Source organism: Choloepus didactylus, chromosome 2 (genome assembly GCF_015220235.1).
Source record: "Choloepus didactylus isolate mChoDid1 chromosome 2, mChoDid1.pri, whole genome shotgun sequence".
Taxonomy (NCBI): Eukaryota; Metazoa; Chordata; class Mammalia; order Pilosa; family Megalonychidae; genus Choloepus; species Choloepus didactylus.
Genome location: NC_051308.1, coordinates 81,538,720 through 81,562,627, shown reverse-complemented (window position 1 = coordinate 81,562,627; position 23,908 = coordinate 81,538,720). Strand labels below are relative to the sequence as shown.

The following is a 23,908-nucleotide window of genomic DNA, read 5'->3' as shown; positions in this document are numbered from 1 at the left end:
TATTTCTATAAGCTATTTGTCTTCTCACTTGCTATTGATAAATTCATGCTGATGCAGAAATTTCTTGGAGGTTTGCTGGGTTTCTCCAGCCTTGCATGTGATACCGGACAAAAGCAGTGGGTTCTCTGCCCTTATACTCATTAACAGCTAATCCATAACACTGGGGTTTCAAAGAGAGAAAGAGTTCATTGCTAGGCACAAGGCAGGAGATCAGATGGCCTATCAGCCCAAAAATCTGTCTCCCTGAACTCCAGTAATTCTGATGGTTTTATAGTATCAAAAGATGAGCAGGTTTTAGGATAATGAACACAGTGGCTTTAGATGATGAGGTTAGAGGTGACCCAATTACTGAGCATGCACAGATTAATTATATGCTTAGTCACAGAACATATCTAAGAAAATAGTGGCCTTAATATGATGATGGGTGTGGTTTTTAGTATTATAATGAGGTATAGGTCACTTATAGGTTAAAGTTTAAGCTACTGTGCTTGTCAGGCGGGCCCATTTTGGTTAGATCCATTTCCGTCTATCAAGATAGCCTTGGAGTTGGGGTGGGTTAGTTCTGGGCTGACTGAAGGCCCTTCATTAATAAACATTAGGGACTGTCTTTAGTGATCATAAGACTCTAAGGGGGTAAAAGTGAGGGTCAGTCACAAGGTTCCTACAATCACAAGATAAAGCTATATCGTTATACAATCTTATTAGAGATCAGGGCAGCTGGATTATAGTTCAGAGATTTCAGGTATTTCTCTCAGTCTAATATACTAGAAAGTAAAAATAAATATCTATATAATGATTCAGTAATCATAATCATCCCCTAAATCCTAACTTCTTGATTACACAGGAATGCCTGCTCTAACTGTTGTGACTGCCTAGGATACTTTGTGTTCCTGTGATAGAAGAGGTTTTACTTCACTGGCTTTTGGCAAGAAGAGGCAGCATGTAGTCTGGATGCTTTCTGAGAGTCTTCCTCTCTCCTCAGAACTCCTTTAGTTGGCAATTAATGCCTAGGTTCTCTTTACAGTTCCTTTCTTCCAACTGCACATGGTCAATATTTGTTAAGTGATTTACAGCTATTCACTTTTTGCCTGGCTGAGATTTTATGTGTGTTATGCATAAGCACCCTGAAAGAAAACTACCATAACCCAGGGTTGATGAAAAACTGCCATCCTCTAGCTTTTTGATGTTTTCTGGTATCTACAAAGGATGCTTTTGGCTTTGGGGTTCTTTGAACTAGGGAATGTGTCTTCCCATCTTTGTATTAATTTCCCCCCACTCCTGTCTGTGTGCCCTGGGAACAATAGAACATACTCAAAACTCGTTTGCCAGATGAGGGATCGGCGCCTATGATTGTTGTATGGTTATTGAGCAATAAGGTGTGCCAGCTGACCTAGGATCAGGCATATACAGTGGGTAAAATTTGCAGACACCTGTAGCCAGGACCAGTCATGCTCTGGAATAGGCTGTCAGTCAGACTGCTATATGGACTACCATGTCCCCAGGTCCTTGTGAGGCAGGAACCCTGTATTACAGATGGCACTTGGAATCTGATACCAGTGTCTGTTTACCTGTGACTTGTCTTATCCACAGAAGGATTAAGTGGGTACTGGAAGTTAGTCTATCTCTGTTCCTTAAAGGCTGGGAGACAGGAGTGTGTTGAATAAGGGAGCTATAATGTTAATTTCTGGGGTGGCTGATAGGACAACTTGCTTGCCAGGATCATCCAGGAGGGGAGAGAGTAGAGGGAGGAGGAAGCTATTTCCTGAACTCACAGTAAAGGTTTCCTATCCTCCACCTTTTTCTCTGCTGGCCTAATATTCATACGTAATTAGAGATTCATTCATTAACTCATTATACATATTCAGCAGATATTTTTATTAAGTGCCTATTATGTGCTGGGCATTGTTCTACATGCTGGGGATACAATAAGGAATAAGATAGATAAGTCCCTGCCTCATGGAGCTTATATCCTAGTGGAAAAATACATGCAAAATTAATAACTAAAACGTATGGTATAGTGATAGGTGCTTTGGAGAAGAACAAATCAGGGAAGGGAGATACAGAATGCCATAGTGGGCAGGGAGAGGTTGCAATTTTAAATGGAGAGGTCAGGGGAAGGCCACATTGAGAAGACAGCATTTAGACAAAGACTTGAAGAAGGTAAGGCAGTGAGTCCTGTGGATATCTGGGGAAAGAATGTCCCAGGTAGACGGGACAATGAGCACAAAGATTCTGAGCTGGGGATGTGCCAGTATAACTGAAGAACAGCAGAGAGTCTGTGGGTGGAGTGCAGTGTGTTAGGGAAAAGTAGGAGGAGATGGAGCAGCCAGCCAGTTCATGTGGAGCCTTCTAGGCCATTGTAACAATTCTGTTTTTTTTTACTCTGAGTGATACGGGGAGCAACTGAGTGGTTTTGAAGAGAGGAGTGACATGATCTGAGTTATGTTTTAAAAGGATCACTCCAGCTGCTTTCCTGAAACAGACTATAAAGAAGCAAGGCTAGAAGCAGTCAAACAAGTTAGGAGGTGATTGCCATGGTCAGGGACAGCAATGATGGAGGCTTGGACCAGTGAGGCAGCAGTGGAGGGGGTGAAAAGTAGTTGGATTCTGGAAATATTTTTAAGGTTGAGGCCATGGGATTCTGTAGGAGATTGGATGTGAGTGTGAGAGAAAGCAACTGAAATAATGGAGTTGATATTAACTGAGTTGAGGAATATGGTGGGTGGATAGGTTGGGAGTAAGATTAAGAATCTAGTTTGGACATGTTTAATTTGTGATGCTTATTTGATGTGGAGATGTAAGAGGGAGTTGAATAAATGACCCTGGAGTTCAGGGTGGAAGCCTGGGCTGGAGATATAAATTTGGGTGTTTTCCATGTATAGATGGTACTTCAAGTCATGAACCTAGATAAGACCACTGAGAGAATGAATATAGATAGAGAAGAAAAGAGGCTGAGGGTTGGTTTCCAATGTTATGATGTTGGGGAGATGAGAAATCAGGAAAGAAGACTGAGAAAGAGTGGTGAGGGAAGTAAGATGAAAATTGGTAGTGAGTGGTATCCCAGAAGCCAAGGGAAGTGAGAGGGTCAAGGAGGATGAAGTAGAGGGGCGAGCCATTGTGTCAAATGCTCCTGATGAGCCAAGTAAGATGAGGGCTAAGAATGAACCATTGGATGCCAGGAGTTGTTTGAGTGGAATGATAGGGGTGAAAGCTCAATTGGAGAAGGTTTAATAGAAGACTGGAAACAGCCGAGTATAGACCATTGGGTTGTTTGTTTTAAAGGGGAGCAGAGGAAATGGGACAGATGGAAGAAATAACAACATATTTGTATGCTGATGGGAATGAGCCTTTAGATATAAGAAACACTGATGATGATGATGGTGAGGGAGGAAAATTGCTGGGCTAACCTCGTAAGAGAGGGGATGGGATTCAGTGCACACAGGTGGAGGGCTTGGTTTAGGTGGGAGCTCAGATGGTTCATCTATTGCACTAGGAGGGAAGGCAGAAGAGTGGGCTGCAAAGGCTGGTATGCAGGTTGGGTTGATGTGGTGGCAGAAGCTTGTGGAAATTCTCTTCCAATTGCTTCTGTTTCCTCAATGAAATAGGAAGTAAAGTCATCAGCTGTGGGTAGCAGGAGGAGAAGTATAATTTGAGAAGAAAGTATAAAATTGTTTTCTAGGAGAGTGAAGGAGCAAAAGGACCCAGGAGATGTATCTAATTGCTAGGGAGCATTCAGAACGCACTTGGGGTTAGTGGTGATGAATTTGAAGTGAGATCAGTCATCATGGTATGCTTTCCTCTCATCATTTCAGCTGCTTTAGGTATGGGCGGGGAAAGTAGGTGGACAGTTGGCTTTTTACCAGAGTGTAGTTTTACTAGATGAGTACAGTGAAGCGAGAGATGGTCAAGAACATGATGGTAGTACAGCAGCAGGATTTGAACTAAGTTAAGGAGGAGAGAGATGGGGCGGAGACTGTGAGAAGGTAGTAGAATGGATGATGGGCCCCTTCAGAAATGTTGCTCTTAGATCTGCTGGACAAATGCAGTCTATGGAATAGGTTGAAAAACTTATCTCATTGTACACGATAAGAGGTGGGTTTTGAAACCAAATGTTCTGATTTTTAATTTGGTGCTCTGACTGCCTCCAGGAGAGAGAATGAGTGAGCGAGTGAGCGAGGTGCATGTGTGCGTGTGCGTGTGTGTACATGCACAGAGCAGCTGTGACCACACGGCGCCTGCACCTCTGGTGCCCTCTGTGGCTTCATTCCCAGGCACCTGGCTCTGCTCCAGGTGGCCCACGGCTCAATGCAGAATGTTGACTTGGGAACATTTGGGGACTGAAACCCACCAGGCCTGCCCACCTACCTCACCAGCATTGTACTCTGTAATCTTGTTTTCTTCCTCAGAGTATCTGTCTAACGCTTTTTTTAAACTCATTTACGTTTGCAGCTTCTGCTGCTGCCTTTGGCAGCCTGTTCTCCATGTTAATTACTTATCCTCTTGCTACCCAATGCAGTGCCATCCTCCTGAGCCCTGCCTGCTGGGCAAGGGACCCTGGGTCCTTGGCCCTCCGCCCCGTTTCCCTCTGTGGGAGGAAGCTGTGCTTTTCTTTCTTTCTCACACTCATGCTTTACCAACCACAACTGTCTCCACCCCTGAAATTATTCCTACTTTTTGCATATCCATCTCAGTTTCTTAATAATTTGCCAGACCAGAGATGCCAGCATGTTTGGGGTTTATTCCAGATGTGGCCATTTGCCTCTTGATCTGGCACCTGGCCAGTTGTCAGAACTTTTGTCTGTGCAGAGCCATTAGGCTGGCTCAGGGTTTCTTTTCTTTCTTTTAGCCCACTCTAATATACAGTTTAATTTCTAATCTGTGACCAGAGACCTCAGGTGCCAGATGCGTCATGCAGCCTTTGGCTGTGATCTCTCTGCTCTGAAGCAATGCCAGGCCTTTGCACAAAGGGGTGGAAATTAGCTAGAGGTGGTGTTTCGGGTTCCTTCCAGTGGATCACTGTGGGGCCCAAATCCTTATGGAATCTTCATCAGGCACAGTGCCAATCTCTGGCACACTGTGCAAACCAAGAGGTCTCTATTTATTTTTTTCCCTCAATTTATCACCCGTTGGAAAAAGTATTTGTTGAGCAATTTCTTTCAGTGTCTCTCAGAGTATGGTCCACATTAGAATCACCTGGGGACCATCCGTATAAATGCAGATGCCCGGGCCCCACCCCGGATCTCATGAACCAGGATCCCTAGAGGTAGGGTGAAGGAATCTGTCTTTTCCACAAGTTCCCTCATGAAGTTTGAGAACCACTATTCCATGTGGCCATAATTGCGAGGCATGGGGAGGGCAAAGTGGGAGAATATGGATGAAAAAGGCTCACTTCATACTTCTAGCCTGTCTCCCCCACGAGGTGGATTTCCATGAGGTCGTGCTCTGTGCCTGTTTGATATAAAGAGATGGGTGTAGAGTGGGTTCTCAGGAAATAATTAATTTATTGGCTTGAGTCTAGAAGGGTTGGTTAGCTGGTGCATGAGCACACATACATTCTTGTGATAAGACAAACTAAATGAGTGGTCAGGAGACAGATAAGCAGAGATCCCTTGGAGAGTGGTAAATTTAAAGTGAGCTTCCAGAGAGCCTCAAAAGGAGCCCAAGAGTGGCTGCTCTGTGTAGACTCTGGGCCCTGTTTTAGTGCAGGTCAGTGAGCTCAAAGGGGTTGCTGGGGCAGTGATGCTGGATTCCAGCCTTTACTGCTGTGGGGCAAAGAAGTCAGAGCCCCTGAGAGTAGATCAGGGGTATCAGTTGCCCACTGGGTGCTTAGATGCTACTTGACATTTTTGTGTTTCTCAGGGATAAAACTCAAAAACTAACTTTGAAAGGGGGAAAAGGAGTTGGGAATACTAACTTTCTCTTATTTACCTTTTCCTTACCCCTTCCTCATTTTGCGTCTATTCAAAAACATTATGCATGGATGTACATATTTTTGCCTTCCTCCCGTCTTATACTTCTCTTCAGTGATGAAGTTCTGGCTGATGCCTTCTGCCCCACTTCCACCTCAGTTATCTCCCAAAGGGGAGGAAGGATTGAACAAGAGCCTCTTTCTTCCAGCATGATAGCTACTTATGGGCCCCATTTACACTGCTGCACTTCTGGAGAGTTCTTTCTTTCAGGGACTCCTGAGAACCCCACTCTCCACAGTCCTTTTCACCCCCTTATGTGGGCTCCCGTGTCTGTCCACCAGAGCAAACAAAGAATTGTCTCTGCAGTCATGGGGAGGCAGAATAGTAGAGTTAATCAGAAGAAAAATATTTCATATGTGACTCGTGAGTATAGTTTTGCTTTATCATCTGCGTACTAATGTCTGATGTTCTGGGAAATCACAACACTTCAAGCACAATCAAGAAGCCACAGGGATGACCTTGGATGCCATCTAATTTATACCCCCCTCAGCTTCTCCTTGTTTCCCTCTTCCTGAGAAGCAGCAACACAATGGGGGCGTGGGAGGGGGCGTCTTCCTGTGTGCAGTCTCCTTCACCCTGCAGGCAGGTCACAGCACCTTGTAAAGGTGAGAGAGAATATTTGCATTTCCCTCCTCCTGCAGCACTCTGCAGCACCTGCTCCCCCTCCCTCCCAGTCTCGCTCTCACCCCTGCGTCCCTCACTGCCCTTGCACTCTGGATCAGGGGTTTGTCAGCTGAGTTCCATGGATGATCTTTGGTGGCTTCCACAAAATTTGTTGTTCAAATTTTTTTTTTTAATGTAGTTTTTAGCCACCATATTTTCTTGAACCCAAGATGCCATGGATTATATCTACCAAAAATATAATAACAGAATTTCTGAGGGGGGCGGGAACTCACTACACTCTACATGTATGTATTCATATATTCTGAGTTCCTAAACCTGCAAATGCAAAGAAAAGTGTATCTTAGAATTGAGGAAATAAAAAATTAAGAAAAAAAACTAATTAAAAAAGCCACGCATAATCAATGTGATACAGACCAAATTTTCAAACATGGAGACCACCCCTGGCATTGCCAGCTTAATTCATTTTTGTGCAGACCTTGGAGTAAAGCTCCTTCTGCCATCTCTGCCTTCATTTGAACGTGCTGTAAATGCGCTATCGATTAGAAAGCTTGTAGTTCTGTTGTTAGTCTTTTAAAAACTTCAAGCCTGAGCTTGTTTGCTCACATAAAGTGATATAAGTGAGCATGCTATTACTTTTCTGTATGATTCAGGATTTTCTCAGTACGGTGAAACTAAAACAAAATACAGAAATAAACTAGATGCCAAAGCTGATTCAAGACTGCTACAGTCATCTATAACCCCAACTTCCAATTTTTATCTCCCTAAAAGCACCCTCATTCTTTTGAGTAACTGTATATTAAATTAATGCTCTTGTATTATTAATTCATATTAAATATATAAAATATGTTTGTGCCAAAGATGTCCCTTTTTGTAAGCTTTAGGTATTGCTGTTCTGATGAAGATCTTGTCTAAGAAAATGATTCTCGATGTTGGAGGTGGTATAATATAGTGGTTAAGAATTCTGGTCCCACCTTTACTATCTTTGGGACTTGGACAACTTATTTAAACTCCATGACTTAGTTTCCTCATCTGTAAAGTGAGGAAAATTGTGGCACCCATCTCATAGGATTGTAGTGGAAATTAAGTGAGGTACTTTCACACTAAAGTCCTTTGCATTTGCTTCGCAAATAGTAAGAACTATGGTTTTAGCTGTTATTTTTTTTTAACTGGGGAAGCCACCCATCTGGAGTACACAAGTGTCTTCTTCCACTGCTGCCTGAAAAGATCTGCTCCTCTCAGGCCCATCCCTTTGTGTGTCTTATGCTAGCCCCTTTGCACCTTCTCTTTGCATTTTTGCACCAAACATTACCAATCTTGAATTCTTTGAATTACACAAGTTCAGTTTTTCCTTCAAAACCCTGATCAATTGCCACTTTCTCCACAGAGCCTTTTCTGACTATCCCTGAGAAACTCAGAGGAGAGGAGAGCTTGCCTCCTCTGAGCTCTCTCTCCCAGACCTAAATGTCCAGAGCATTCATTGGCCACTTTTCCCCAGATTCCCTTGTATGATCAGTTGTCTTTCATGTGTGTAAACATTCTGTCTTCCAGCATCAAACACAGCTTCCTAGACATGGTTAAGCATTCAGTGAATATCCATTGATTGACTGACTTCGCAGAGAGGTTCTATGCACCCGCCAAGATGTCCTGGCTTCCATCTTTGGAAGTGCCCTGGCTATCAGGGCCTCAGACTCACACTGTTTTCAGATGAGTGAGCTGCTGTCAGGAGGAACACAGTGCTTGACAATGGGCTGTCACCTCCACAGCTGCAGTCTCTGCTTTTCCTGCTTCACTCCAGCTGAGCTCCCTGTTTCCCTCCCATCTCCTGTGACTGATAGAGGGAAAACAAAAAACAAAACGAAACAAAACCTAGTGAAAAGCAGGGGACCAGGAATTAGTTTCAGTGTTTACAGACAGGTTTGTGTGTAATTAGCAGTTTATTTCTGTGACGCAGTTGGCCTCCCGGGCTTGACACCTGGCTCCGAAATGCTCTTAAAGTGGCCCATATCCGGGCAACTTGAGAGATGACTAGGTTTTTGGAACAGAAGGAAGGAAAAGCATGCCTTCTCTGAAAAAAATGACCCAAACAGCCCCCAGTCGAAGATTCCCTTACCCTTCTTTCTTCCTCTCTGACATACACACTCATATGTACACATACACATGTGTGATTTGATTTTTGAATCATGTTCTGTGCTGAATCCACCTTTGACTTGGATCTTTTACATTCTCCCATTTTGTACTCTTGTTAACATCAGCTTGGGAATGGATATTACACCAAGGAGAGGGTGGTGGCCCCTGCTGTACGAATGAGCCCTGGATCCCCTCCTGCTACAAAACACTTAACCACTCTTTTTAAACATTGAGTAGATGAATAAATAAATGTGCATCAGTCTTCTCATAAGTGTCATAGGGGATAACACTATCTGCTGTATCTGCCTCTAAAGAGACTTATAGGAATTACATGAGATAATGTAAATGTATGTGTCATGAAAAATACATTCATCCCTTGCTGTATGAGTGCTCTTTTCATGGTATGGACTGTGCAGTTATAAACGTAATTTTGCTAAGTGAGCAAAAAAATTTTTTTTTTCCTGGCGCATTCAAAGAGGGCGTCTGGCTGCTTTCTTCTCAAGCTGCTTGTAAGGCAAGTTCTCCCATCAGGCTTTCTTTCCCTAACATCTGTTTGATGTAAGTCTCTGTTTGGTGTACTGGGTACTCTAATGTCCTATGTTCTTGTTTAAAAATACAGTGTTGTTTATACCCGTATTTGGTGAAAAAAAATGGCTTCCAAGTGCATTTTAAGTAGTAATGCCAGATCTTGCTACCTTGTGCACCCTCTGAATAACTGGTGAAATGCTGATGTTGCAGCTGCTACCAAATTCTGTTGTGCCTCAGGACTTTTTACATTTTGTAAGTTTTAGGACAGACCTTCACCTTCACTTATATCTACAGTAGTGTTCCCAAGTGGACTGGTGCTGAGGCCTTGATAAAGTTTTTATCATTCTGGCATAATGAAAAAATAATGACAATGTAGTTTTCCATGAAACTAAATTTGTTCAACTTGACATTGAATTTTTAAAAAATTAAATGTTAATGTTCTTCTTTGGCACAATAAAAAGTTAACAGCCTTTTTGTCATATTCAAGTTCTTTTGTTTTTATTTTGTCAGAATTTTCTATCTGTGAAAGACAGAAAATCCGTGATCTTTAATATGTTATTGTGAATACATAGTTTTGCTATTACCAGCTTGATACGTGAGCTTTCTTTTCCACTATAGTGACTTTGAGTTTTTGCATTAATTTTAAAAGGAATTAATGATTGCTTATGTGAGTTGTCACTGAAGAATGAATATCTCAGAAAATCAATTAGGCTGTTAGCATTTACCTTAAGGATGAGGTAGTATTAGACATTGGACTATACTTGGAAGACCTAGGTACAAGTACAGGTTTTGGTTTAAATCTTTTTCGGTTTGCTAAAGCTGCCAAAATGCAATATACTAGAAATGGACTGGCTTTTACAATGGGGGTTTATTAGTTCACAAATTTACAGTTCTAAGGGCATGAAAATGTCCCAATTAAGGCATCAGTAGGACGACACCTTCTCTGAAGAAAGGCCGGTGACATCTGAGGTTCCTCTGTCACATGGGAAGGCACATGGCGACCTCTCCTGGGGTTAGCTTCTTGTTCCATTGCTTTCTCTGGGCTTCTGTCTTAGCTTCTCTCTCAGCTCCTGTGCGTCCTTGCTTGTTTCTCCCAGGGCCTTTCTCTCTAAGTGCCTGTTGGTCCTCTCTTAGCTTCTCCAGGACAAACTATGGATTTTGTCTCTTAGCTTCTCTCCTGGTTCTGGTTTCACCAGCGCAGGCAGGGTCATATCTCCATGGAAACGATCTAATGAAAAGGTCCCACCCACAATAAATCTGTATCCACAAGAGTGGATTAGAATGTAGTCTTTTATGGGGTACATGACAGATTCAAACCAGCATATTACCCATCCCCCTCACCCTCCTCCAGACCTTGGGCAAGTCACATGACCTCCACGAGACCCATTTTCCTCTTCTGTTCAATTGGAATTCCAGTCCAGTATTCAGTTCCTACTGTGGTTGTAAGAATCAAATAAGAATGAACGTGTGAACGTGCTTTTTGCTCTCAGATGTGCCTCATAAATGTAACTTATTGTTAAAATACTTCAAGGTGATGAACAGTCGCTTTAGGAGGATTTCTATTATTGAGCTTCACAATGCAGATGTCATCTTCAAATATATTTTGACAGATATGGTCAATGAGGTCCCTTGAATGAAAGGCAGAATATATATTCAAATATTGTTAGGATCTTTCTCTTTCCTTTGTGCACACAACATCATAATAGCATGACCTTTTTCAACTATTTCCATGAAGATGTAAAAGAAAACCACCATTGCCTGAGTAATTTGTGTAAAAACAGCAGATTTCTAGGTGAAGCAGAAAGAAAGGGAGTGCGGGAGCTTGCGTCCTTTCCCCAGGGATGCCATCTTTATTGGAATGATTACAGGTGAGCACCCCACCTGCCTTTGAGGATATCTTACATGGACGCCACCCACCTCCCAGCATTGCCTTATTGAATCAGAGAGGCTGCCATTAAGGATTTGGAAGGACAGGCAGGGCTCAATGGGCAGCAGAGGCATGCCCAGGTGGTTACAACTTCCTTCACTGCCTCACCCCATATATTCAAATTTTTGGCAGCACATGTTCTCCAAACACAGGTGGGGTTGGGGTAGTCAGGTAAGTCAGAGGCTTCCCCTAATCCCACTGTATCCAGTCAGGCCGGTATCTCTCCACCTTCCCCAATTTCCCCAGGTTTCCCATGCCCCCCTCTCTGTGACAGGTTGCTCTTCCTTGGCAAGTTGCATTTGAGTGGTGTGACAGCCCCTCAGGGAGCATGCCACCTGACCCAGTTGGAAAGGAATAACAGAGAGGCATGCATGGCTAGCCAAATTACAGAAGTAATGCTCCCCAAAAGAGGTGGGTGTCCCTGGCTGGGACTACACATTTCATTGCCTCCTTGAGCCAGTAGTCTTAGTCTACCTTCTAGGGCCTCGTTTTACCTGGGAACGTGAACCTGGCCTGCCATCGTGTGCTACTATAAGTACCGAAAATACCAGCATGCCACGTCTGGGAAAGGTTACCGCAGAGAGTAATTGCTGGTGTTTAGTCTGTGCGAGCATGTGTGTGACAGAGCAAGAGGGAGGGCGCGTGCCTCTCTTTTGTCCCTAAGTTATTTATTGCATTTGTCTTACGACTTCCATTTAGAGCTAAATAAACTGCAAACTAGGTTATTTAAACTGGATCTCAGATGCCTTCAGCAAGCGGGAAAGTGGGCGGTGAAGAGGCAGAAAGATTGGAGACGGGGCTGAGGAAATTCAGAGAAAGGGGCCAAAGAAACGCAACATGGCTTTTTTCCTCCCTTCATTAGGGTAAGGCCTGGGTGTGCTGTGGCTGGTATACATAGATATCCTTTGCTAGAGGATCTTGAAGAGCTTTCTTTACCTCGTGCATCTGGGAATCAGCCTTCTGTAGTCATATCTTGTTTTACAATTCATAAATAAAAAACAAAAAATTGAGGCATGGCCTAGTACTGTAGATTGCAGTGCCTGCAGCAAGCTCCCCTACCTGGAAAACTAGATCCTTGTCTCTTTGCCCTCTTGTCATGATTACATCCCCTACCTACCTGCCCTGGCCTTGCATAGCCTAACTGATGACAGATCTGTAAAGAAGAATGTCCCTGGGGCATAGTGCAGTCACTCTGTCCAAGTGAGATTTTGGAGTGGTCTCATCTCCACAGAATAGTGCCCTTTCCATGCATGCACACGTGTTTGTGTATATTTAAGCTCACATTCCCTAAAGGTCTTACTTGCTCTTTGTCATTTCAAGAGGCTCTTGGATGATCAAAATCACTCACAAATTCTCTTTTGTACTGATTTGATAAAGAGTCTTTCTTGAGTACTAGAAGTACCGCACATAATTCATAACATGAAGCAAGATGGAGTGAAGTAGGCAGAGTGAGAAAAGATAATAACTGGATGATTAAAAGTTTTAAGCTTTGTTATAAGCTGAGAGTATGAGTCAGCTGCACATATGTCTTGAGGGAGAGCTTTTCGCAAGGCTGGGTTTTGGGGTAGGGGCCTAGGTGCCCAAAACAGGAGGAAGAAAGATGCCCAGGAGGAGTCAGAAGTGGGGGGTGTGGAGGAGATGGGATGAAGGGCAGGGAAGAAAGGGGCAGATTGTGAGTGGGGTGACTGTTGGCTCTGCCCAGCCTCCTCCCTTCGCCTCAAAGAAAAGAAATATCCTGGGGCTTTAATCATCTCCCCTTCTCTCATTTCTCTCCTGGTTTAGTTAAATTTCTGTTCTAATTTGGAAGAGCTTGCATATCCTTTTCTGCTGTGGCAACCAATCTCTTTTATGAGGTCCACGCTGGCACTCAGAGGACCGCGTGACCTCCATGTGGTTTGGACTCTCTGTGGCTTCTGCAGTCGCGGTTAGTCCAGGAGTGAGCAGAGGTTGGCTTGAGAAGAAGAAAGGGGATATCTTGCTCCTGTCAGAGTCATCTTCTTTCCCTGGCTTCACACTCTGCCACCTTCCCTTATTAACACCTGGGAGGGAAGCGTCTCCTCTTGTCCACATACCTTTCCATCTTTTTCATTGTGTTACCTCTGCTTTCTCAGGACAAAGCACACTTTGTTGGGATCTCTGAACATTAGATAATGCTGAAGAGAGAGATGAAAGACATGAAACACATGGCTGATAATACAGCTACCATTCATTTCTGCTTACTGTGTGCCAGGCACTGTGCTGGAGACTGTATACACATGACCTCGAAGGTGACTCTGATCATTCCTCATTTTATAAATGAGGCACAGAGAGGTTAAGTGACCTGCCCAAGCTCACACAGCTATTAAGATGGGAACCTGGACTGGAACCTAGTTTTGCCTAACTAGAAAAGCCCAGGCTCTTTCCATACTGCCATATGTTAGAGTAGAATGGGAGAGGAGATATTGGATGATTTGGGCAATTCAGTTCAACTTAATTTGCACAGCCAACATTAGAGTACCCACTAATTGCTAGGACCTGTGCTAGGTGTTAGAAGGTAGAAGAGATTTTGTTTCTGCCCTTAAGGAGAGAAGACAGATGTGTGTTCAATGGATGACATGCTAAAGTATTATAATCCTTTTCAGGATTATGGACCAAGTGCTGTGGGGGCATAAAGAAGATGCCCAGTAATTTTGTTTGAAGTGGTCAAGAAAGGATTCATAGAGAAATCCCATAGGGAAAAAAGATTTTCACCAGGTAGAAAAGGTGGGTGGGAAGGGGGGTATAAAATTTTTACATTACGTTCAAGAAGTTGCCACAGTTTAGGGGGTGGGAAATATCCAAAGATGAGACTGAGAAGGAGATTGGGGGCTATTATAAGGGGCTTTGAATGCCCTTGATGTCTACAGAATTTCTTCTATCAGGGGAATGGCCTCGTTACTTGATATTGTCAGTAACTTGTCTGTACCGCCTTCATTTAGGCTCTTGGCAGTGATTCTAAGGCTCAGATGTGGAATTGATTCAATGAGCCTGAGTCTGTACTTTTCATACTTCTCATAATCTTTAAAATTTCTTTTTAAATTTTATTGTGGTAACATATGTATAACACAAAATCTGCCATTTAAACCATTTTTAAGTGTATAACTTAATTGCATGAGTTACATTCACAATGTTATGCTACCGTCACTGTCATCCATTACCAAAACTTTTTCTTCACCACAAACAGAAGCTTTGCACTTATTAAGTAATAACTCCCTGTTTCCCCTTCTCCCAAGCCCCTGGTAACTTCTAATCTGCTTTCTGTCTCTATGAATTTGGTTTTTCTAGATATTTCATAAGTGGAATCATTACAATATCTCTGCTTTGTGTCTGGCTTAATTCTCTTAGCATGTTTTCAAGATTCATCCACATTGTTGCATGTATTGAAACTTCATTCCTTTTTTAGGACTGCATAATATTCCACTAGATGTGTATACCACAGTTTGTTTATCCATTTATCTGTTGATAGACATTTGGGTTATTTCTACCTTGGAGCTGTTGTGAATAATGTTGCTGTGAACACAGATGTACAGTGTCTGTTTGAATCCCTGTTTCCATTTCTCTTGGGGATATACCTAGAAGTAGAATTGCTGGGTCACATGATGTTTAACCTTTTGAGTAATTGCCAATCTGTTTTCATCATTGGCTGCATCATTTTACATTTCCCACCAGCAGTGCATGTTGGATCCCAATTCTTCACATCCTTGCCAACACTTAGGATTTTCGAGGTTTTTTTTTTTAAATATAGCCATCCTCCTGGGTGTGAAGTGATACCTAATTGTGGTTTTGATTTGCATTTCCATAATAACTAACTATGTTGTGAATCTTTTAAAATGTTTATTGGCCTTTTGTATATTTTCTTTGGAGAACTGTCTATTCAAGCCCTTTGCCTATTTTTCAAATGGGTTGTTTGTCTTTTAGTTGTTGAGTTGTAGGTGTTTCTCATGATCTTTTATTGTGGCCTACAAAGCCATGATAATCTTCCCTGCCTGTTCTTCTGTCTTATTTCAGGCCCCTGCCTTCTTCATTCACTGTGCTCACAGTGACCTCTGGCTCTGCAGCGTCTTTCCCAGTTCCAGGCCTTTGCTCAAACTCTCCCCTTCCCGTTCTTCATCTGGTCAACTCCTACATATCCTCCAGGTCTCAGCTTAATTGTTACTCCCTCCTTTAGATTGAGGCTCTTTCCCTTCATAGCATTTACCACTATTTGTCATTGCATGTGTATTTGTGTGATTATTTGTTATTTGTCTGCTCTGTTAACTACAATGGAAACTCCATAAAGGCAGGGATATCTGTTTTTTCATGTCTCTAACCCCAGAATCCGGCACAGTGTCTGGCATATAGTAGATGCTCAATAAAGAGCTGGCGAATTACTGGATGGATGGAGTAATAAATTAATAAATGGCATAGCATCAAGCTGTCAGCAAGGAGGTTCCTTAGGCTAGGTGAGAACGCAAAACCTGTATTAAACTGAGCATATTTGCTGGAACTTTCCAATAACTGCATTTGTTTATTAAACAAATATTTGTTGAGCACCTATGTGGCTGGGCACCATGCTGGGTGCTGGGAATATAGTGTTGAACCAGCAAAATTCCTGCTCTCCTGTGCAGAGTGATCTACTCTCTCCCACCTGATTCTCACTTTGTTCACATGTGAAATACCTGTTATCTCATCCTTAGACACAGAGGCTACCAAATCTTGGAACCATAATTGACTTCTCTCTTTTTTTTCCTCACCCCACATTTAATTCATCAGTAAATCCTGTTGGTTCTATATTCAGAATTTGACCAGAATCTGACCACTTCTCCTCATGACCTCCAGCACAAACCCCAGGCCAAGCCACCAGCATCTCTTGCTGGAGTTACCGCAGGGTCTCGTAACCACCCTCCCTGACTGCACCGTTGCCCCACTTCAGACTGTTCCTGTGCTCCTGGTAGATGCAAACCAGAGCACATCACTCCTCTGCACAGGACCCTCCAGTGGTTCCTCATCTGCTCTGAGTAAATGCCGGTTCTCACAGAGGCCTCCGGGCTCCCACATGCCCTGCTCCCCACTGTCTCTGTGCATTGCCTCTTTTTGGCCTTGCCAACTCTGCTCCAGCCACATCAGGTGTACTCCTGCCTCGGAGCCTGCTGCTGGGCTGTCTTCCTGGAATGTTCTTCCCCAGTTTCCAGCATGGGCTCACTCCTTCCCCTCCTCAAGTCTTTACTCAGTGAGTCCTTTCTTGACAACCCTATGTGAAATTGAACCTTCCCCTTCCTGCTCTGTTTCTCTCCAGAGAACTTATCACCATCTACCAGAGTGTAGTCTTTATCTGTTTATTTTGTTTCTAGGCTAACTTGTCCCACTGAGTGTAAACTTCAGGAGGGTAGAAGTTTTGTCTCATTTACTGCTTTGAACAGTTGCTATTCAGATCAATACCTGGTACAAAGTAAGCATTTAATAAATATTTGCTGAGTGAATAAATGACAGAATATGAGTTTATGTTGGAGGTGGCAGTGTGTCAATGCACTGTTATCTTGCCCTGTTACTCCCCTGTGCTTTGTACCGGACCCTCTGGTGACCAGTGGGGTGCACTTGTGTGAGATGGGTAGCTGCAATTAGGGATCCCATCCTTGCTCTTAGGACAGCGTCCCCACAGGAGAGGCCCCTGGCCCCGCCAGGGAGGAGCCATTCACCTGGGTGTCCTTAGTATTACTAGGCCGGTTGACCATCCCAGCTTTGGGGTTAGATGAACCTGCAGAGGGGCTCTCTGAGGTTGTATCAGCACAAGCAGTAGTCATTCATTGAGCGCCCACAAGACCTATATTCATGCTTAGAGGTGACTGTGAAGGCGCTGGCTGGGAGCTGGGATCAGAATTCCCAGGGAAGCCCTCTCGAGTCCCTCACGTAGGCTCAGGGCTGGAGCCACCGCAAGACTCAGACACCACTGGGTAGAGTGGAATCTGTGAACAAGTCAGACATAAGTAAAACTTAAAACCAGAAAGGAATACCTACTGGCTTTAGGAGTTGGGAGACCTCTTGCTTATTCTGTCTCTGGTGATATTTCGTGTGGAGAAAAGACCAGGGTGAGGTGTAATATAGGAAACACTTACATAGAGCCTATTGTGTGCCAGGCACCATTCTAAGCACTTTACAGAGATCAACTCATTTAATTTTCAAAACAACCCTTTGAGAAAAGACTATTATATTATATTTCCGTTTTACAGTTGAGAGAACCAAGGTAGACTGTACTCTTAGCCATTATGCTACAACTGTCTCAAAGTAAATGTTGTTAGAGAGGCTTTTAGAAGGAATAGAGAAGTTGTTTAATATTCTTATATGTTACATTCTGATTTGTAATATTGTTGAGGGGAGTAGCTATGTGTGAAAACTGACTTTTTTTTTTATGAGGCATGAATGTGTGAACACTGTAATTAGTATTTGCAAGAGAGAACAGGTTTTCTTTTTTTCCCCCCACTGCACCTAGCTGGAAGCCTTGCTCATGACACATTTTTTTTTTTTTTTGTATTTTCATAAGAGAGAATGTTAAAGTAGGGCTGTCCTTTTGATAAAAGTAGTGGAGGGTGTGGGACACTTGAAGACTGGTCAGAGGCTATTGGGCATGTTTCACTTTGATCTCCTGTACTGAGGAATTCTTGATCACCCAGGAATGATTCTGTGGTCCACAGAGGACCCAATTTCACATTGTCTCCCGAGTTTTCCTCTGCCCGTCTGTCTTCCGTCTCTGATAATGTTCTCTGTCTCACTGGAAGGTGGCCAGGGGAAAGCGGAGATGGGTTTTGCCGCAGTCCACCATGTGGGCCTCTGTTGGCAGCTTAGGCAGAAGAAATGAAGCTTGGGGATCACCCTCGGAGGCGTTCCTCTCCACGCTTTGCCCTCTCCTCTGGGTGACAGAGCAGGTCAGCTCTTCTCTTTCTGGAAGCACTGATTTTAAGAGGGGGGCAGGCTTCCTGCATTTGCTAGCATCAACCTGACTTGAGAGGAAGGTCCTTGCTGACCCCCAGGAATGGAACCCAAATGCCCAGTCTCCCAATTCCATTTCCTTCTGAGCCTGTAGCAGGTGGGCAGCTCCACCCTGACCCTGTCTCAGAGTGGGGTCCCATCTCTTTGCCCAGGTGTGGGCCTTTGGGGAACCCTCCCTTCTCTGTCTACCTTCATTTTGGGTGAGAAATCAGGACCCTCACACCTCTCTACCTTCTTCTGGCATAACACACAGAACTTCCCACCCTTCTTCCAGGCAGGCTTGAGGCAATGCCTTATGTGGAAAGGTCAGCCATGGACTTGTTGGGAAAGAGGCACTGAGACTGGCCCCCAGAGGCAGCATTTACCTCAGGGCCAACAGTTCTCTGCGTGGTGCCAGGCCGCATGCTGCAGGTAATTAGGCTTCCAGTGCAACTTTCTCCTGACACAGTGAGGCAGCTGCCAAGCCACTGGAGATGAAACTGGGTCACCTGTCACATTTCCTGAGGGACTGAGGTAGAACTGTGCTTACTACACACCTTGCCCTACTTTCACCTCAAGCTGGACCCAGTCCCGTGTTCCAGGTCTCTGGAGGAGAAGCAGCCTCTGCGAGCCACTGTGATCTCCTCAGGGTGGGGACCATGGACCGGGGCGGGGACCTCACTATCCTACTGAGTTTCCTAACAGAGGTCAGAGTACATCTCTGACAAGGGGAGGACAGTGACCTTAAAACCCTCCCCAGGTGGGAGAGATGAGAAAGGCCCCATTTATCGTGCTGCAGGTGGAGGAAGGGACAGGCTGTTATTCGCCGTCTCTCAGAAAGCTGTGCTGTCTGGATAGCTGTTCCTTGAGACTGGAAATAAGAGGTGGTGTCCAGAGAATGAGCAAGGGAGGGGAAAGAGAGAAAATAGAAAATAATTTTGAGTGTATGCATGCATGCCCATACATTCACAGGTGTAACTTAGAAGGCAACTGAGGAGGAAACAGAAAGAGATTAGAGAACAAGCCAGAGGACAGCCGAGATGGGGGAGAAGGAGGCATGATGTGGACCAAAGGAAGGATGTCTGAGGAGGCCATGTCTTAGGTTCCTCCCCTGTCTCACAGCTCTGGAGGCAAGGGGTTTGAAATCAAAGTGTGGGTAGGGCTATGCTTCCTCTGGGACCTGTAGAGGAGAGCCCTGTCTTGCCTGTCCTGGTTTTGGGGTTTGCTGGCAGCCCTTGGCTTTTCCTGGTCGCCTCTCCAGCCCTTCAGTCTCTGTTCTCCCCCGTGTTGTGTCGGCCTCACCATCTGTCCAGATTTCCCTCTTCTTACAAGGACAGCAGTCACTGGAGCAGGAGCCCAGCCTACTCCAATATGACCGCAGCTTAATTAAACTAATTCCATCTGCAGTGACCCTATTTCCAAATATGGTCATATTCTTAGGTACAGGAAGTTAGGACTGCAACATATCTGTTTGGGGTACACAGTTCAAACCATAACAGACAGTGAAAGAACCACATTTGGGGGGGGGTGTGAAGAAGCAGGAGAGGAAGGGAGGAGTTGGGGAAGAAAGCAGGTGGGGGTTGGGAGGTTGTTTTACAGGGGATGTGACACCACCTATCCTCTAAGGCAGAGCAGTGCCTCTTAGCAGCAGTGAAACCATAAGCCAGAGCACATACGAGAAAAGAAGCAGCCCTTTTATTGTGTTTTCTTTATGTTTTTGAAACAGGAACATTATAACCAAAACAGAAATACAAGGGAAAAAAAAAGAGGAAGGGAAAAAACTCTGTTATGAAGGTATGAAAATTTGAACACCCAGTTCTTAGCACTTTGGGAGCAAGCGCAGACCTTATCATTTATGCAGCTATTTCTGTCACCTCCTGGTGACCCCCTGAGCAGCACCCACCACTGCCCAGAGTCTGGGACACTGAGCCTGGGACCCCATTGTTCCAACTTAGCCAGCTGTGGGGGTAAGGAGAGGGTGATCTTCTTGGGGAGGTTTCAGCGTGCCGAGATTTCAGATTCTACCTGGTGAGAATTTAATGTAGAAGTTCATCCTGGTGGGCTGGGTATAAACTTGAGTAATTCAGGAATTTAAGACTCAGCATGACCCCTTCAGCATAGGGATCTGTGTGTCTCTCTTTCCCTGCCAGCGGCATTCACTCAGCTGACTCCTCCCTCTCCTTGGCTTTAGCACCATCACGTGCCCTGTCTCCTTTCGTCTTTCTCGCTGCTCCCTCTCCTTTGGGGCCTCTTTTCTTCTCACTCCCTAGGGGATCTTGTTGAAAGTCCCTTGACTGTATGCTAATGACTTGAATTTATATTTTTAGCCAGAACTCTCTTCTGAGCTCCTTGTATCTAACTGCCTACTGTTAGCACAATTTCTAAGTCCATCAGACCAACAAATCTGAAAATGAAGTCTTGATCCCCCTGCTATTCTCTTTTTCCAGTCTACTCCATCTCAGTAAAATAGAACCGCCATTATTAGTTACACAAACCAAAAGCTTCCATGTCGTCCTTTGTCTCTTCCCATTCCATCACTCTCTGCTTGCCTGAAACACCAAGTCTTATGGATCCTCCCTCCGAAATTCAGTCTGTGTCCAAATCCCCATCTCCACAGCTACAGCTCCAAGCCACTGTCATCTTTCCCCTGGAATACTGCAGCTGCATCTTGACCATTGTACCAGCTTTCTTTCTTATTCCTCTTCCATCCATTCTCTACCCTGCAGCCAGAAAGATCTTTAAGCAATGCACATCTCCCATGTCACTTCACTTTTATGGCCCTTCTGTGGGTTCCTGTTGCTCTTTGAGATATAGACCAAAGTCCTAAACAAGAGCCAGGAGGTATTTGGCCTCTGCCAATCTTTCTAGCCTCACCAGCCCTTGCTTTTTGCACCGTAGCCTCTCTGGCCTTTGTTGGATGCTCCTACCAACCACAGAACCTTTGGACTTGCTGTTCTGTATGCATGGAAATTTCTTCCTTTGGTAGCCCTTCTCCCCTTTCTGTTTATGTCCTACTCATCCTCTAGATCTCACTTTAGAGGACATATCCTCAGGAAAATCTCCCCTGACCTTTGCCCCAAACAAAGTCAGCTCTCACCAGAAATCACACTCATTTCTTGGAGAACTTACCACGATTGTAATAGCCTAGGTATATGTGTAGCATTTTATTTAATGCCATTCCTCCTACTAGATGTAAACTCCATGAGAGTAGGGTTGTATCTGTCTTGTTCGCTGTGCCAGGATATGGCATAATGCCAGGCCCATTGAAGAGACTGAACAAATAAAATGTATCTTGAACATCTCTGTGTGTGAAGTTTTGATTCAAGCACAGGGTGAGGGTAAGGTGGGGCAGGATGTTCAAAAAGGTGTAATAAGGGCCCCCTCTTAAGGCACTTAAGGTCCCTGTCTTACTGGGCCCCATTCTACTTTATGTTATTATCAGCTTGTATAGGTTAATATATGCATTTTTTAAATAGATGTGATGGGATTTTTGAAGATTTTGTCTGACACTTGGTTGTCACATCATCTGGACTTTACTTTCTTTGACCCTGTATATCTGAACATACCTCCCAGCCCATCTTGTCAAATGCATCTTCCTCCCCTTCCTTGCTGGCCTACATCCGGGATCTCAGCGTGCCCCATGGTCCATGCTGCCTGACTGTGACAACCTAATAGCTTTGTGTTCTCAGCTGTGTCTCTTCTCTAGCAGCTTCAGCTGTGTGCAAAATGGGCATGAGATTACTGATGGCAGTAATACCTTGTCTATCTCTCAGGGTTGTTGTGAAGAAAAGACGAACCCATTTATGTCAAATACTCTGAAAACCATAGAGTTGGAATTAAGTAAGGATGTTGGGGAGGGCTGAGAGATGAGCAGTCAGTCTTAGTGGAGTGGCAAAGAAAAGTTCCCGGAGGAGGTGGGATTTAGATTGAGACTGGAAAGATGGTGTGTCCGGCAGCATCCTGTTAGGGAAGAGAAGGCACACTCAGCCGGGTTTTCGCAGAGGATTTAATGAAGGGAGTACTTAAGAGATGTGGACAGGAATAATGGAACTGAGCGGTGTTGAGGCCCTTGGTGATGTTTAGGGGCTAGCTGCACTGGGAAGTTGTTTCCACTGCTTTTTCTGGAGGGGCAAGCTGAGGAAATGGAGTTACCAGAGCTCAGCAAGAGCTGGAACCAAGGAAGAAGGGCTGCTGACCATGGTTATAGAGGGGCCTTGCCCTTGCCGGAACTGACACACCCACTCCAGGGAGGCGCGTGGAAAGACATGCCCCCTGCTGACTCCTGCTGATGCCTCCCATTAGAAGCTAGAGGGCAAGGGAGCCAGGTGACCTGGTTCTAGACGTTAGCTTCTCCGGACACAGAGAAGGGTGGGAATTAGATGGGGGGAAGGGCAGGCTGATGGAGAATAATCAGCACAGATGGGTATCATTTGGGAAAACAGAAAGGTGCAAGGAGTGGTGAGGAAATCCAGGTCAGGGATATGGGTGTGACAAAAAGGAGAAATGCTGGAAAGCATTTAAGGAGAATTTGAAGAAATCCATGGAAAATAGGAAGTAGGGAGGTTGGACCAAACCATGAAGGCTATTGAATGTCAGGCTCAGGAGTTTGGGTTTTATCCTACAGACACAGTGGATGTTTAAACAGACAAAATTCATTTTGAAAACTGTGTTTGGGAAAAATGTTTTTAGCAGAAGTATGTGGGTGGAAGGTTGTGAGGAGTGACTGGAAAGCTGTAGTAAAGGGGACAGATGTGAGGGGACAGAAGGCCTGGAGTGGAATGACAGCTGGATGGGAATGGAAAGGGCTGGGTAAACGTGAGGACTGTTGTGGATGGATGAGACTTGGATGTGGGGTCATTGGCAATTAGGTCCATTGGAAACCTGGAGGCAGAGTCTCCAAACCCTGGCATTCTGGGCAGGATACCTTGGTTTGACCCCTTCACCTCTCCCTTTCTTCTATTCTAGTCCAAAGCTAGGGTCCTTGTGACTTTTCTGTTTTTCTATTCTCTTCCTTGGGACATCTCTTCTCCTGCTGCCTCCCTTCTTATTTCTGGAGACTTCTACATTCCAGATTGCAGACTCAGGAATGAGGGATCAAAGTTTTGGAGCCTGTGGGGCTGGTGCAGCTGAATCTCCTGATTGTGTTTTGACTCTTCTGCCACAGCCTGGCTCAGGCAGACAGCTTTGACGCAAAGGAGACAGCCACACCCAGAAGCAGGCCCCCAGGATCCTCAAAGGATATTAAGCTTGGGATGAAGAAACCGAGAGAGAGCATTTGTCTTTCTTGGCTTTTGCCTTGCACCTGAATAAATGCTTTACTCACCAGGGCCACCTCCTGCCCATCTATCTGGTGCCATTCCTTTATTATAGTGCCAATTCTTACTTAATATCTGCGGAGCACAAAAGGTGCATCAGGGCCTTGTGGAAAAGAAAGCGAACTACTAGTGGCTCTCCCTGGGCTTCAGTCTGAAATAAAGCAAACAAGAAAAAAAAAAAAAATAACCCCAGAAGATGAGGGCCCCAGGAGAAAGAATGGCAGTGGGGTTTAATTTATTTTTTCTGGCTCTCCAGCCCTCTGTCTTTCTCTTCCTTTTCTCTGCCTTCTCTCTCTTCCCTCCCTTCCCTCCCTTCCCTCTGAGAGAGGTTTGTGTTGTGTTTTATTTGGCCAATGGTATGAGAATGGACACAAGATGTTTGCAATGGATGAATTTTGAGGGAGGATGTTAAACAGAAAAATAATTACCCATGGTTGCTAGGAATGGATAAGGAGTAA

General features: G+C 44.5%; 1 protein-coding gene across 2 annotated transcripts in view; it reads left to right on the top strand.

Annotated features, from left to right (window-relative positions):
* CACNA1E (calcium voltage-gated channel subunit alpha1 E) overlaps positions 1-23,908 on the top strand; it is a 335,694-nt gene that overhangs the window by 107,112 nt on the left and 204,674 nt on the right. The gene's annotated exons all lie outside the window — the stretch shown is intronic.